Here is a 13,392-nt window from a genome sequence, read left to right on the forward strand (position 1 = left end):
AGTTAAAAATCATTGTTAAAGCTCTCAATGCAAACCAGTATCAGATGCATGTTAATGTTAAGTGATGAATAGGTAATAATCACCGTGAAATTTGTGACCAAACGCCAGTTATGATCAAATTCAACAGCGCTAGATAGGTACGATGGGCTGAATGGCCAGCTCCCATTCATTGGTAAGGTGCCAACTATGACTCGTATTGATAGGAACAAGTCAATGGAGCATAGCTATCACCATTCGCTAATAGTTTAAAAGACGAGGGACCAATATAAAATTTTGGACAGAAGGTGCAGAGAGACAGCAGTTCCAATCTGGACACACAAGGATAGACATAAAATGCTGGAGTAACTCAGCTGGTCAGACAGCATCTCTGGAGAGAACGAATAGGTGACGTTTCAGGTCGAGGCCCTTCTTCAAACTGAGAGTCATGGGAAACGGAAACGAGAGGTATAGAAGGTAAATGGAACAAATGAATGAAAGATATGCAAAAAGCAACGATGATCGTGAAAGGTGGAGCCCACAATGGTCCATTGTTGGCTATGGGGTAGGTGATAACAAGTTATACAGGCAATGAAACTTGAGGAACCGCAGATGCTGGAATCTTAAGCAAAACACCTGGTGGTGGATTAACTCAGCAGGTCAGGCAGCATCTCTGGAGGACATAGATAGGTGACGTTTCGGGTTGGGGCCCTTCTTCACCACTAGAATTCACTGTCTGTAAATGTGGGAGAAATGGAATCAATCAATGTTTTCAGAGGGAAATTGGACAGACAATAGCTTGCTGGGAAGGCTCTGACGAATGCTGGTATTGACTCATTGGGCTGAATGGCTTCCTTCCATGCTGGAATAATTCAGTGATCTTGTTCCATTTGGAATGTGTATTCAAGGGTCACTCTGCTGCTGATTTGAGTACAATAATCTAGGCTAATGTTCTACCAGGGATAGTGGAAGGTGATAATTATTTTTGGATGAGACAAAGTCTGATCTCTCACATGGAAGTTCACAAGTAAAATATCTCATGGCCATTTTGCTGGACTACCTCAGCGGGTCAGACAGCCAGCATCTCCAGAGGACATGGATGAGCATGGTTTCAGAATGGGACCCTTCTGAACTGCGGGACAGGGATGTGGGTTCTATCTACAACAGCAGGAGGGAGAGGTGAGTTCCTCCCCCCCTCACCCCCCTCTTTCTGCTGTTGTTGTCACTGCTGAATATATCTCATGGTGTAATTCAACAGCACCAGTGCTTCCTGTTTTAATTAATCCACCAGATGAACCATTAAGAACATTTTCACTGGTTATTTAACATTCTTGCTGTTCATTAAATGGTGCTAAACACAAGTTCGTTGCCTAGTCTTTCAGGATATCAGAGATGACACTAAGTAAATCACTTCCCAGTGAGATGTTATGAATAGAGAGATTCATAGATTAGTACAGTTCCAAACAGGCCCTTTGGTCCACCTTGTCCATGCCGACCAAATTGGCATTTAGGGCTTGACCTATTTACGCCGTATTTTGGAGGTCCTGTTGTAATCTTACAGAAATCCTTTAGCTGCCAGCCCACAGTGACCTTTAAAACTAGTTTATAATTCTAAATATGTTGTTCCAAATTTAATGCCATGACTTGAGAAATGGCCTCCACACCCTAGCAATCTGAAGCTCAAGGCTTCTCAGTTTAGCTCGTGCTAACATGTAATCTGAGGTATCTCTAGGCAGATGATTTTTCTTCGCACTGTTGCTTCATTAATGGATGCACACGAAATTAGAAAGCAAGGATCTATTGGTTTCAACATGCTCAGGAACTTGAAGTTATCGACTCCACCCCCAACCAGTCGATGAAGACAGGATCATGGATCCACGTCTTTCCCCTTTAAATGCCAATAATCAGCTCCTTGGACTTGCTGCCCGTTTTTCAGCCAATAGTGGTGGCATCGACAAATTTAAAGATGGCACTGGGACCGTGCCTGGCTACTCAGTAATGGGTATTGAGTAAGTGAAGCAGGGGACTGAGCACACAGCCCAGAGGAGCTCCTGTGCGGATGGTTATCAAGGCGGAAGCAATATTGCCAATCCATACTGAATATGGTCTGCCAATGGGAAAGTTAAGGATCCAGTTGCATGGGGATGAGCAGAGACCCAGTTCCCCGAGTTTGGTAACGAGTTTGGAGGGGATGATGGTGTTAAACGCCGAGCGCCAGAGACCCGGGTTCGATCCTGACTGCTGGTGCTGTCTGTATGGAGTTTGTACATTCTCCTCGCGACTGCGTGGGTTTTCTCCGGGTGCTCCGGTGTCTTTCCACACTCCATAGATGTACAGGTCTGTTCGTTAATTGGTGTCAGTAAAATTGTAAATTATCTCTAATGTGTAGGATATTTTTGGTGTACGGGGCGATTGTTGGTCGGTGCAAACTCAGTTGGCCGAAGGGCCTGTTTTCGCGCTGTGTCTCGAAATTCTAAAGTCACTGTATGCTTGCACCTCCAGAAGAGGCTGTGTCTGTAGGGAGCCACTCTATCCGACTCTGCTTACACACCATCTCCCATTTGCATCATGCTGTCCCAGCTAGGTCATGAGCAGGCCATACAGGCCCCGGGATCTGATAACACTTTAGCATCAGGGCTACTTCTAGTCTGCTGCTAGGGTCAGCCTTTCATGGACCATGTCCCATTAGCTTCCTCATTGCAAAAGGCCACCTCTTATCATGGTAGGCCATTCCCATGGTCAGTTAGCTTGTTTGGTCCCTCCAGATCACATAGCTTCCTTGACAGCCATCACCTCCCCAAGTTTTCCTCTAAATTGTTAATTATTCAGATTGGCTTATTATTGTTATGTTTACTGTGATATAGTGACTCAATGGTTTGCTGCCTGATGAAACAAGCAAACAGCTGGATTCAGCAAATAGTTTGCCTGCCGTCAAGTCAGGGCATACTACTTATGAATGCAATCAAATCAACAGGTAGAGTAAAGAGACAAATACTGCAGTGCAGGATATAGTGTTAGAGCATGATAACATTACAGTTACAGAGAAAGTGCAGATGAAAGGAAAAGTGCAAAGTCCACCAAGAGGTAGGTTGAGAGATCAGGACTACAGTTGGCATTCATGCCAGTCTTGATAAAGAACCTGAGAAAGAATAAGCAAACATTTGCTGCCTGATGACGCAAGCCAATAGTTGAATTCAGTTAACTGGCTACATTTTGTCAAGTTGGTCCCACCTCCTACCACAGATTCTAGTCTCTGGGGGATTCTTGTGAAGGCTGCCTCATTCTTAGAGGGTAAATATGGCCACACAGTCCAAATGTTACAAATCCTCACAAGCTTGCAGATTCTCAGACAAGATTGCAGCATGGCTTGTCGGAAAATTGGGGATGTTTCAAATTGGATGGAGGATGCTTCTCTCTCTCAGTCCTTGGTTGTGGCTGAATAGATGGTAGATTACTATGTGTAGGAAGGAACTGCAGATGCTGGTTTAAAACAAAGATAGACACAAAAGGCTGGAGTAACTCAGCGGGATAGGCAGCATCTCTGGAGAGAAGGAATGGGCGACATTTTGGGTCGAGACCCTTCTTCAGACTGGGTTAGGGATAAGAGAAGCGAGAGATATAGATGATGATGTAGAGAGATAAAGAACAATGAATGAAAGATATGGAAAAAAGTAAGGTTGATAAAGGAAACAGACTATAGGGTGATTTCACTAAAGGTCACTGGAGCGTAGATCCGCACCCACGTGACCAAAATTCTCAAGTGGAGGACACTCGAGTGTTCGGTACATGTTAGTGGATGGGAAAAAACGCATTTTCCCACCCGTTAAAAACATAGAAAACGGCGAGGTTGTGAGCTGCAATTTACCGTGCCAGTCGGGGTGACCGTGAGGCACAGCTACCTAGATTTACAGGGGAAAAAAAAGATAGCAAGTAAGGTAAATTCAAGAGGGAACTGAAGGTGCCAAACCGGTGGAAATGAACAGCCGACATTTGCCGTGGATATTTAAAGGTCCAAAATATCGGGAATTATCGCGTTTGCTCGCTGAATTTATCAAAAGTAAGGCATTATTAACTTACTTTTGATAACTTCAGCGAGCAAACGCGATAATTCCCGATATTTTGGACCTTAAATATCCACGGCAAATGTCGGCTGTTCATTTCCGCCGGATTGGCACCTTCAGTTCCCTCTTGAATTTACCTTACTTGCTATCTTTTTTTTTCCCTGTAAATCTAGGTAGCTGTGCCTCACGGTCACCCCGACTGGCACAGTAAATTGCAGCTCACAACCTCGCCGTTTTCTATGTTTTTAACGGGTGGGAAAATGCGTTTTTTCCCATCCACTAACATGTACCGAACACTCGAGTGTCCGCCACTTGAGAATTTTGGTCACGTGGGTGCGGATCTACGCTCCAGTGACCTTTAGTGAAATCACCCTATAGTTAGCTGGTTGTTGGGTGAAAACGAAAAGCTAGTGCGATTTGGGTGAGGGAGGATAGAGAGAGAGGGAATGCTGGGGTTACTTCAAGTTAGAGAAATCATATTCATACCACTGAGCTGTAAGCTGCCCAAGCGGAATATGAGATGCTGTTCCTCCAATCTGTATATAACCTCACTCTGACAATGGACGAGACCTAGGACAGAAAGGTTTGTGTGGGAATGGGAAGGAGAATTAAAATGTTTAGCAACTGGGACATCAGGTAGGTTCAGGTGGACTTACCTGATATAGATTGCTCTACATCTCACTGTGCTGTAACAGTCCGTGGGTGTCATAGAGTCTTATAGCACAGAAACATGCCCTTCGGCCCAACTTGTCAATGTCAACCAAGATTGCCCCCTCTAGTCCCATTTGCGTGTGTCTGGCTCATATCCCTCTGAACCTTTCCTATCTATTACTACGGAAAATAGCCCACTTACCAACCTTAATATTCCTTCCTGAAATGTACATATAACAAGTAATTTCTAAAATAGTTGAGTGTATCTTAATGGAAAATAAACCAAAAAGATTGGAAGACAATACATGCAAACTAATAAGGGGCAATGGGGCACAGATATCTGAAGGATCTTCACACAATGAGTGAGGACACCAGATGGGACTGATTTGATTTGACTGAATTGATTTCCAGTGAGTGTGGTAAAACCATAAGTCAAGGATTCATTTAAGAAATGGCCGGATGTTTCACAAAGTGAACCACATCAGCGGATTTATTCCCCAGTGACAACTCGAGGAGAGTTATCACTAGTGCCTTGTCCAACATTTTTCCCTCACTCAACATCACTAAAACAGATGATTTAGTCATTATCACACTAATGTTTGTGAGAACTTGCAAAAGTAGCCACTGCTTTTCCTGGCATGCAACATCAACTACACTTCTAAATGACTTCAATATTTGTAAAGCATTTATGTGGCACCTCCTGAAACTGATGTGAAAAGTGCCATAAAATTGCAAGATTTTATTCCATGGGATCACTTGCGATCAGTGCTATTTTTTGTAGACAAATCACTACCAGTGCACATATCAATTAAAAATTAAGCTACGTATATCAATAACTCTTTTTCCATCAATATACCCTTTTCCTCAATTTTGTATTTGGGACCAATAAACTTCTAATTTAGTAAACTGATAATAAAAAAGTATAATATCAGTATAATATCAAATTAAAATGTGAAAATCTATTTTTTAACTCTTTAGTGATGCCAGTACGCTGTGTACCATTACCATGCCAATGCGTGTGCCGGAACAGAAAAACCACAGCTCCCAATTAAGGTAATATATTTATCATGTACCTGTTAATTAAACAAAAACATCACTCTCAATGCAGACTTACACCAGCATAGGCATTTTGAGCCCAGATAATGATTAAAAGGCATTACCAATACACTTGGGAACAGCACTTGTATGGTATTGGAAGAAATACCGTAACATATATAATTTTTAAGTGTTTCATCCTAGTATTTCAACTAGGATTAATTACAGTTTATGCACTTTTAGAAATTTCACATCTTATTATACGTGATAATTGCATAATAAGCTTCTCTTAGAAAACTTTAAATAATTATACCTAATTTTTTCCAGTACTATTACCATTGCATTTTACTGCCTAGAGGTAGCCCACGCTGATTCATAGCCACAAAGCGCAATTGAAATATTTTCAATTCATTATGTTCACCGCGAGGTCCTATGAACAATCAGATAATTGGTTCTTCAGTGCTACTGGGGGAGAGATGAAGATTGACCAGAACACTGTAGTTAAGTCCTTCATTCTTCCTTAACGTTTCTGTGCAATTTAGAAGAACAAATCTGCACGGATGTTTATGTGTGGAGCCAGAGGAATTGGATGAGATTTTTAATGAATACTAGACTAAGTGGGACCCGTTGGGTCCCAGCTTCACACGGGAGGGCTGGTCCCCCAACACAATATTCCACCTCTCCATCAATTCCAATATTGCTGGCCAGTGGGAGGGAAGGGGGGGGTGCTTTCTGGAGCGCTAGCATGGTGTTGTGGGCCGTAGAGACTGGTTTCCAAAGGGCTAGTAAGGACATTGTGGGCCAAATGGATTCTTGGGCTGTTAGCTCAGTCACTGAGACCTCACACTCACACATTCACACACACTCATGCACACACACACACACACACACACACACTCATGCACACTCACATACATAAACACACACACACATACTCACACACACGCACTCACATACACACACACACACACACAGACAGACACACACACACAGACAGACACACACAACACACACTCACTGACTCACACACCATATATATGGCAGTAAACTTTCTTGAATACTCACACGGCTGAGCGCGGCCTCTCCACTTTGGGGCTTCCGCAGTCAGCGGCACCTCCGCAATCAGCGTGACCTCTGCACTTACCTGAAATTACGCAATCATCGCGACCTCTGCACTCATCGGAAATTACTCAATCAGCGCAACCTGTCCACTAAGCGGAAGTCACAAAATGAGCGGGACTTTTGATTAAATTTATACCAAGCCAATTAACCTACAAACCTGTACGTCTTTGGAGTGTGGGAGGAAACCGGAGCTCCCAGCGAAAACCCATGTAGGTCACAGGGAGAATGTACAAACTCTGGTCAGGCAGCCCCCTTAGTCAGGACTGAACCCGGGTCTTTGGCACTGTAAGGCATCAACTCTGCCGCTGCTCCACCATGCCCATGCCCATGGTGTATTTATGCAGAATTAGAACCCCGACACTGGTCTCAACCTCTCACCGTCAGTTTACAGGATGTGTCTCGTACACCACTCTGATGATACTGATCTGACATCTGAATTGTTGACACCATTCTCGCCGACCTTAGACCTTTTCAATGCAGCCACACAGGTGCACGGCAGGAACAACAGCGCACTGACTTTTAAGTCTCAGCTTTGGCATCCTTTGTTGCTTGGAGACACAGGTGTAAATCAAAGGTGGTCTCCGCTTTTTAGCCCCGGGCCACATGTACGCTAGGACGGTGTGTCATAACACTGTTAAACGCATGACTGCAGGCTGAGATGCTGTGACCTAGTGGAGAACAGAACACACTGCTAAATTCACTTAGGAATTGAATGAATGCTAAAAGATAATGCACTGCAAAGATTCACACAGGGGAATTAATTAGTTGTGTTAATTTCAACTACAATTTCATTTTCTTCTTTCCAGCCGTGTAGTTTTTCGTGGCTTCCTGCACATTAGGCTTATTAAGCTGGCACCGAGTTGCTGATAATTGGAGGCCATAACAACTGGCGTGAAATAAAATACCAGTTCCTCCCATTTCCTGGAGCATATGGGAGAGATGTTGTTTCTCAGGTGTTAAAAAGTCTTGGTGGCCTGGCAACTGATCGGCCTCATGTGAGCGGACTGCAGCACCTCTGAAGGAAGGAATATGTCGGAAAGATGCTTGTTTAACCAGAAGATAGACACAAAATACTGAAGTAACTCGGTGGGACAGACAGACTGGAGAGAAGGAATGGGTGACGTTTCAGGTCGAGACCCTTCTTCAGACTGAATATATTCCACCTCCTTCAGTTTTATTCTGGATGTTGCAAAGTGAAGCTCCAGCAAAAATGTGATGTATTACATAACGAATGTTTAATTTAGCTTAAGGATACAGTGCAGAAACAGGCCCTTCGGCCCGCCGAGTCCATGCCGACCAACTATCCCCGCACACTAACACTGTCCTACACACACTAGGGGCAATTTACAATTTTACCAAGCCAAGTAGCCAACAAACCTGTACGTCTTTGGAGTGTGGGAGGAAACTGGAACTCCCGGAGAAAACCCACCCAGGTCACGGGGAGAATGTACAAACTTCGTACAGACAAGCACCCATGGTCAGAATTGAACCCGGGTCTCTGACGCTGTAAGGTAGCAACTCTACCACTGCACCCGCCCTTTAATTGTGGGATGGAACAAAATTGCATAACATCAATTTGTATTTTGTGCCTTTATAAGAACAGAGTGTTCTTGCTGGAGACCCAGGTTTGATCCTGTCCTCGGATGCTGTCTATGTGGAGTTTGCACATTCTTATGGCCATGAGGGTTTCCTTCAGGTGTTCTTGCTTTCTCCCCCATCCCATAGCAAGCTCCACATGGACAGCAACTGGGTTTGTAGGTTAATTTCCCTCTAAACTATCACTAGTATGCAGGAAGTGGGTGCAAAAGTGAGATAACATAGAACTAGTGTGAACGGGTGATCAGTGGTCAGCACGGATTTGGTGGGCAATGCTATATCTCTAAACTAAACTAAAATTTTCACCAAGGACTGAAGTAGGTGACAACCTGTTTGCTCAGAATTGAGTCTTATGGAGTGTCCTTAAGTTGGAAACTGAGCTGGAGGGATAGAAAGGCTTTGATAGTTTAAGACAAACATGGCTAAATCTCAGCAAAGGGAACGTATTCGCTCAGAATGTCTCTGCCATAATCACCATTTCTTATAGCGATTTGGGAAAAGTGCAGCAGAGATTCCAAAATTAAATGGCTTTTTAAACTATTTTACTTGGGATTCTCACCAAAGCTAAGGTTGGAGAGTCATAGAGTCATACAGCATGAAAACAGGCCTTTCGGCCCAACTGATCCATGCCGACCAAGATGCCCCATCTAAGCTAGTCCCATATGTTCATGTTTCGCCCACATTCCTCGAATCCTTCCTATCCGTGTACTTATCCAAGTGTCTTTTAAACACTGCCCCAACTACCTTCTCTGGCAGCTCGTTCCATATAGCTCAGCTTATATTGTTGTCATTCAAGGTCGGCAGAGTTATGGTTGTCCACCCTCCCAGAATTATCCTGGAATCCCCAGGTATTTAAAATTAATCTCCTGGACACAACTGGGGAGGTCATTAAGAAAATTGTGTTGTTATTATTTTCACAGAACACTTGTTTAGTGGTTATACATACAAGCCCATTGGTAAACGCATTGATGTGTGGCATGCTCTGTGGTCATCAGGTGAAATGGCCACTACATTTCAGCCATGGGCTGCTGCAACAAACTTCATCCAGTCGGAGACGAACAGCTGATCAGGGCCCTGGATGGATGGGCTGAGGTCAGAGAGGGGTAGACGAGGGTGGTCAGTCCAGAGGGGAAACCCCTCAAAGAAGGTAAGGCATATGACAGGGTGGCCACCTAAGGAATCTTCAGCCTTGGAGGGATTGGTTTGATGGGCAGGGTTCAGTGATCAACTTTCAGGACTATTGATGGTGGGAAGATAGGTCCAGACTCACACCTCATTCCTGAATGTAATCAAAAGAAATTGCAGATGCTGGTTTATACCAAAGATAGACACAAAATGCTGGCGTAACTCAGAATCTCTGGTGAACATGAATAGTTGACGTTTAGGGTTGGGACCCACCTTCAAACTGATTGTCCTTCCTGAATGGCCTGGCTGGAAGGATTGGGGAGGGCTTCTGGTTCAATGGCTTAACTGGGGCCTGGAGGGTTCTTCACACCAGGCAGAGTCACTGTGCTGTGTTTGACTGGCTGGAAATCGGTGCCTTGTGAGGGATGGGGTGAGGATCAGTTCAATTCAATTCAACTTTAATGTCATCGCACAAAATACAAGTATCAGTACAACGAAATGCAGTTTTGCGTCAGTCCGTAGTAGTTGTACATAAAGAGAAAAAAAAAGAAAGATAAAAAAAAAAAAAAAAAAATCAGGGCCTGGATCAGGGAATTAGTGGGATTAGCAACTGGAGGGTGCGTAAGGGGTGATTTGCATTAGACCGGAGCCAGGACAGTTGGTGGTATTCTGACTGTTGGGTGGCGGTGGCCTGTATCTTTTTTATTTCAAAAAATAAACTTTATCCATAATAAAAAATATATACCATGATAAAAAATATATAAAAAACAATAACCATGCAAAAGTTGTTCATACATTCTTTGTGTCTACACATTCAATGGTGTCATGCTCAGTACTTTTAACACCTGTCTTTACACAAAACACTCTTGCTACTCATGTGCTTACCTGGGATGGTATCCCTTCCCTTGTTTGGGAGGAGTCCCCACCAGACACAGCCCTTCAATGTCCAGTAGCCTAGACTGTGGTCTTTCCCCCTCAGGACCTTCTCTTTGGCAGCACCAAGCTGAGGACAAAGATCCTGGGGACGGAAGGTAAGTTGTAGCATATGATTGAAGGTAGTCACAAAATGCAGGAGTAACTCAGCGAGACAGGCAGCATCTCTGGAGAGAAGGAACGGGTGATGTTTTGTGTCGAGACCCATCTGCAGTTCCTTCCTACATAATAGGATATGACTTTGTGTGGCGCGCGCGCGGGTTTATGTAGAGGATCAATAAATCCCCATTGTCACAGATAGTCGCAAGAGAATGCGAATTTCCCTTCCTCAAATTACTTGGCAAATTATCAGCAGAATATTTATTGACGACTCCCAAGAATGCGCCCACCAGCAACAGCAACTCAGCAATGGTGGACGGGCTATTTTAAATAGTAAGCCAGCTACTCAGAATGCGAGGGCTTTTTTTTCTCGTGAGTAGTTGGTGGAGAGTTAATAAGACTCAGGCGGCCGTGGGGAAGGAGGTCCATGTGCTCGCTTAAAGCCCTTGAGGGAAGGAAGGAACTTGTATTTCATAAAGGATCTTTCACAGTCACAGGATGACCCAAAGCGTTGCAAAGACAATGAAGTACTTTGCAAGTGTAGTCACTGCTGCATTGGAGGAAGTACAGCAGATAATTTATGCATGGCATGTTTCCACAAACTGCAGGGAAATAAATGAACGATTTATTTCCAGTGATAGACAATTTTGATGTTGTGCGACAGATAAATGTTGGCAAGGAGAACTACACTGCTGCTCTTTTGAAAAGCACCCTGATATCTTTTGCATCCAGCGGACAGGGAAGACAACCTCAGATTAACGTCTCCGTCTGATGAACAATCCCTCAGTTCCACAGAGAAGTGTCAGTTGTGTGGCGATTCGTTGCTGCAGACGGGAATGCACAAGATTTTACATTCTTGTATTCAACTGCATTATCAGTGAGCTAGTGAACCAAAGATAGACTCAAAAAGCTGGAGTAAGTCAACAGGACAGGCGGCATCTCTGGAGAGACGGAATTTTTCTTTTTTTTTTCAGGCAATATATATTTATTCCAATTTAATGTACAATAGGTGGTTGCTCCAAGCACCAGGTATACTTCCTAGAAATGCCAAGGAGGAAACTCTTTTCAAGAAAGCACTTCCAAATTATTCCTCGTCAATTGGAGGAATGCCCAGCTCCTCATCAGTCCGTTTGGAGTGGTCAGGATACGGAAAATGACCAGTGCCTGCATCTGGGTCGTGCCACATGTGCCAGAAAATCCAGAACCACATGAATCCACTGAGGATCTCGGACGGCAGCACCTGGCTCTTGGTCAGCTCGGGATACTGCCGGTAGTGAGGCTCAATGTGGACCCCACCACCGGCTCTGCGGACTGGACCCTTCACCGGGCCCAGGCCCAGGCCTCAGCGAGAAGGAATGGGCGATGTTATGGGTCGAGACCATTCTTCAGACTGAAAGTCACGGGAAAGGAAAAGGAGAGATATAGATGACGAAGTAGAGAGATATAGAACAATGAATGAAAGATATGCAAAAAAGTAACAGTGATAAAGAAAACAGGCCATTGTTAGCTGATTGTTGGGTGATAATGAGAAGCTGGTGCGACTTGGGTGGGTGAGGGATGGAGAGAGAGGGAATGCCGGTGTTACTTGAAGTTAGAGGGGCTGATGTTGATTTTAATGCCCCCATAGGGGGATCTGCCAATACAGGACAGACAAAAAAATGAACAAGTTATCTCCCAACTGTTTTAGTCTGTTTCAGTACATGGTGGTTGTATTTTATGTGTCAACATCAGAGGTAGGAACATTTGCTTGTGACACACAGTTAAATGATACTCCCGTTCAACTGGGACAATGCCTACCTGGACAAGTACAATCCGGCCACACCTGTAGAATTACACCATAACATTACATCAGTCGATGGTTCCAGATAAATGATTGGAAAGCACCGACAGTATTTATCTTGCAAGGCCCCTCGGTGTCTCCAGAGATGCTGCCCGACTTGCTGAGTTACTCCAGCACTTTGTGTCTCAGTGGCACTCATTATGTGAGCTAGCCCTTTTTTATGATGATACCTAAAAGAAATGTGTGTGTGATGGGCTTTAATCAAAGTTAGAACTGGGTCTGGTCGTCCCATATTTAAATAACCTGGAGAATAACATTTGGTTGAGGTGGTATAAATTTGCATGGAACTGTTTTACAGGAGACGACATATTCAGGAGTGGAAGTTTAGTTTATAGATACTGCGCGGACACAGGCCCTTCGGCCCACCAAGTCCACACCGACCAGCGACCCCCGCATATTAACACAATCCTACACACACTAGGGATAATTTACACTTATACCAAGCCAATTAACCTACAAAACTGTATGTCTTTGGAGTGTGGGAGGAAACTGAAGATCTCAGAGAAAACCCACAGGGAGAACGTACAAACTCCGTACAGACAGCACCTGTAGTCAGAATTGAACCCAGGTCTCCGGGGTTGTAAGTGCTGTAAGGCAGCAATTCTACCGTTAAAATAATTGTTCCTTGCTGCTCCTTGTATGTGTCAGTAACCCTCCCTAGCCATTTTCTCTTTATTGTGCTTCCCCCACCCCCCTCACCGGTGCACAGCCATCTCTCCCACTATCTCCCAGCCACCTCTCGTCACCCTGCTCCTTTCCCCTCCTTTCAGATTCAGATTCAGATTCAATTTAATTGTCATTGTCGTCACAGTACAGAGGAACGAAATGCATTTAGCATTCCCCGACATCGCAAACTTTGAATAAATACATTCATCTCCCATCCCGAGGTACGTTGTCATTTCCCCATTCATTTCCCCACCCTCTCCTCCTTGTCCACCCATATCCCTCCCACTG

At 44.2% G+C, this 13,392-nt stretch overlaps 1 long non-coding RNA gene across 1 annotated transcript; it reads left to right on the plus strand.

Annotated features, from left to right (window-relative positions):
- The first annotated feature begins 24 nt into the window (after positions 1 to 24).
- LOC129701480 (uncharacterized) lies at positions 25 to 10,097 on the plus strand. Its single transcript, XR_008724203.1, has 3 exons — positions 25 to 453; positions 5,667 to 5,741; positions 7,652 to 10,097. It is a non-coding gene; the product is annotated as an uncharacterized LOC129701480 (long non-coding RNA).
- Positions 10,098 to 13,392: the final 3,295 nt, after the last annotated feature.

The sequence above is a fragment of the Leucoraja erinacea genome, chromosome 11 (genome assembly GCF_028641065.1).
Source record: "Leucoraja erinacea ecotype New England chromosome 11, Leri_hhj_1, whole genome shotgun sequence".
Taxonomy (NCBI): domain Eukaryota; kingdom Metazoa; phylum Chordata; class Chondrichthyes; order Rajiformes; family Rajidae; genus Leucoraja; species Leucoraja erinaceus.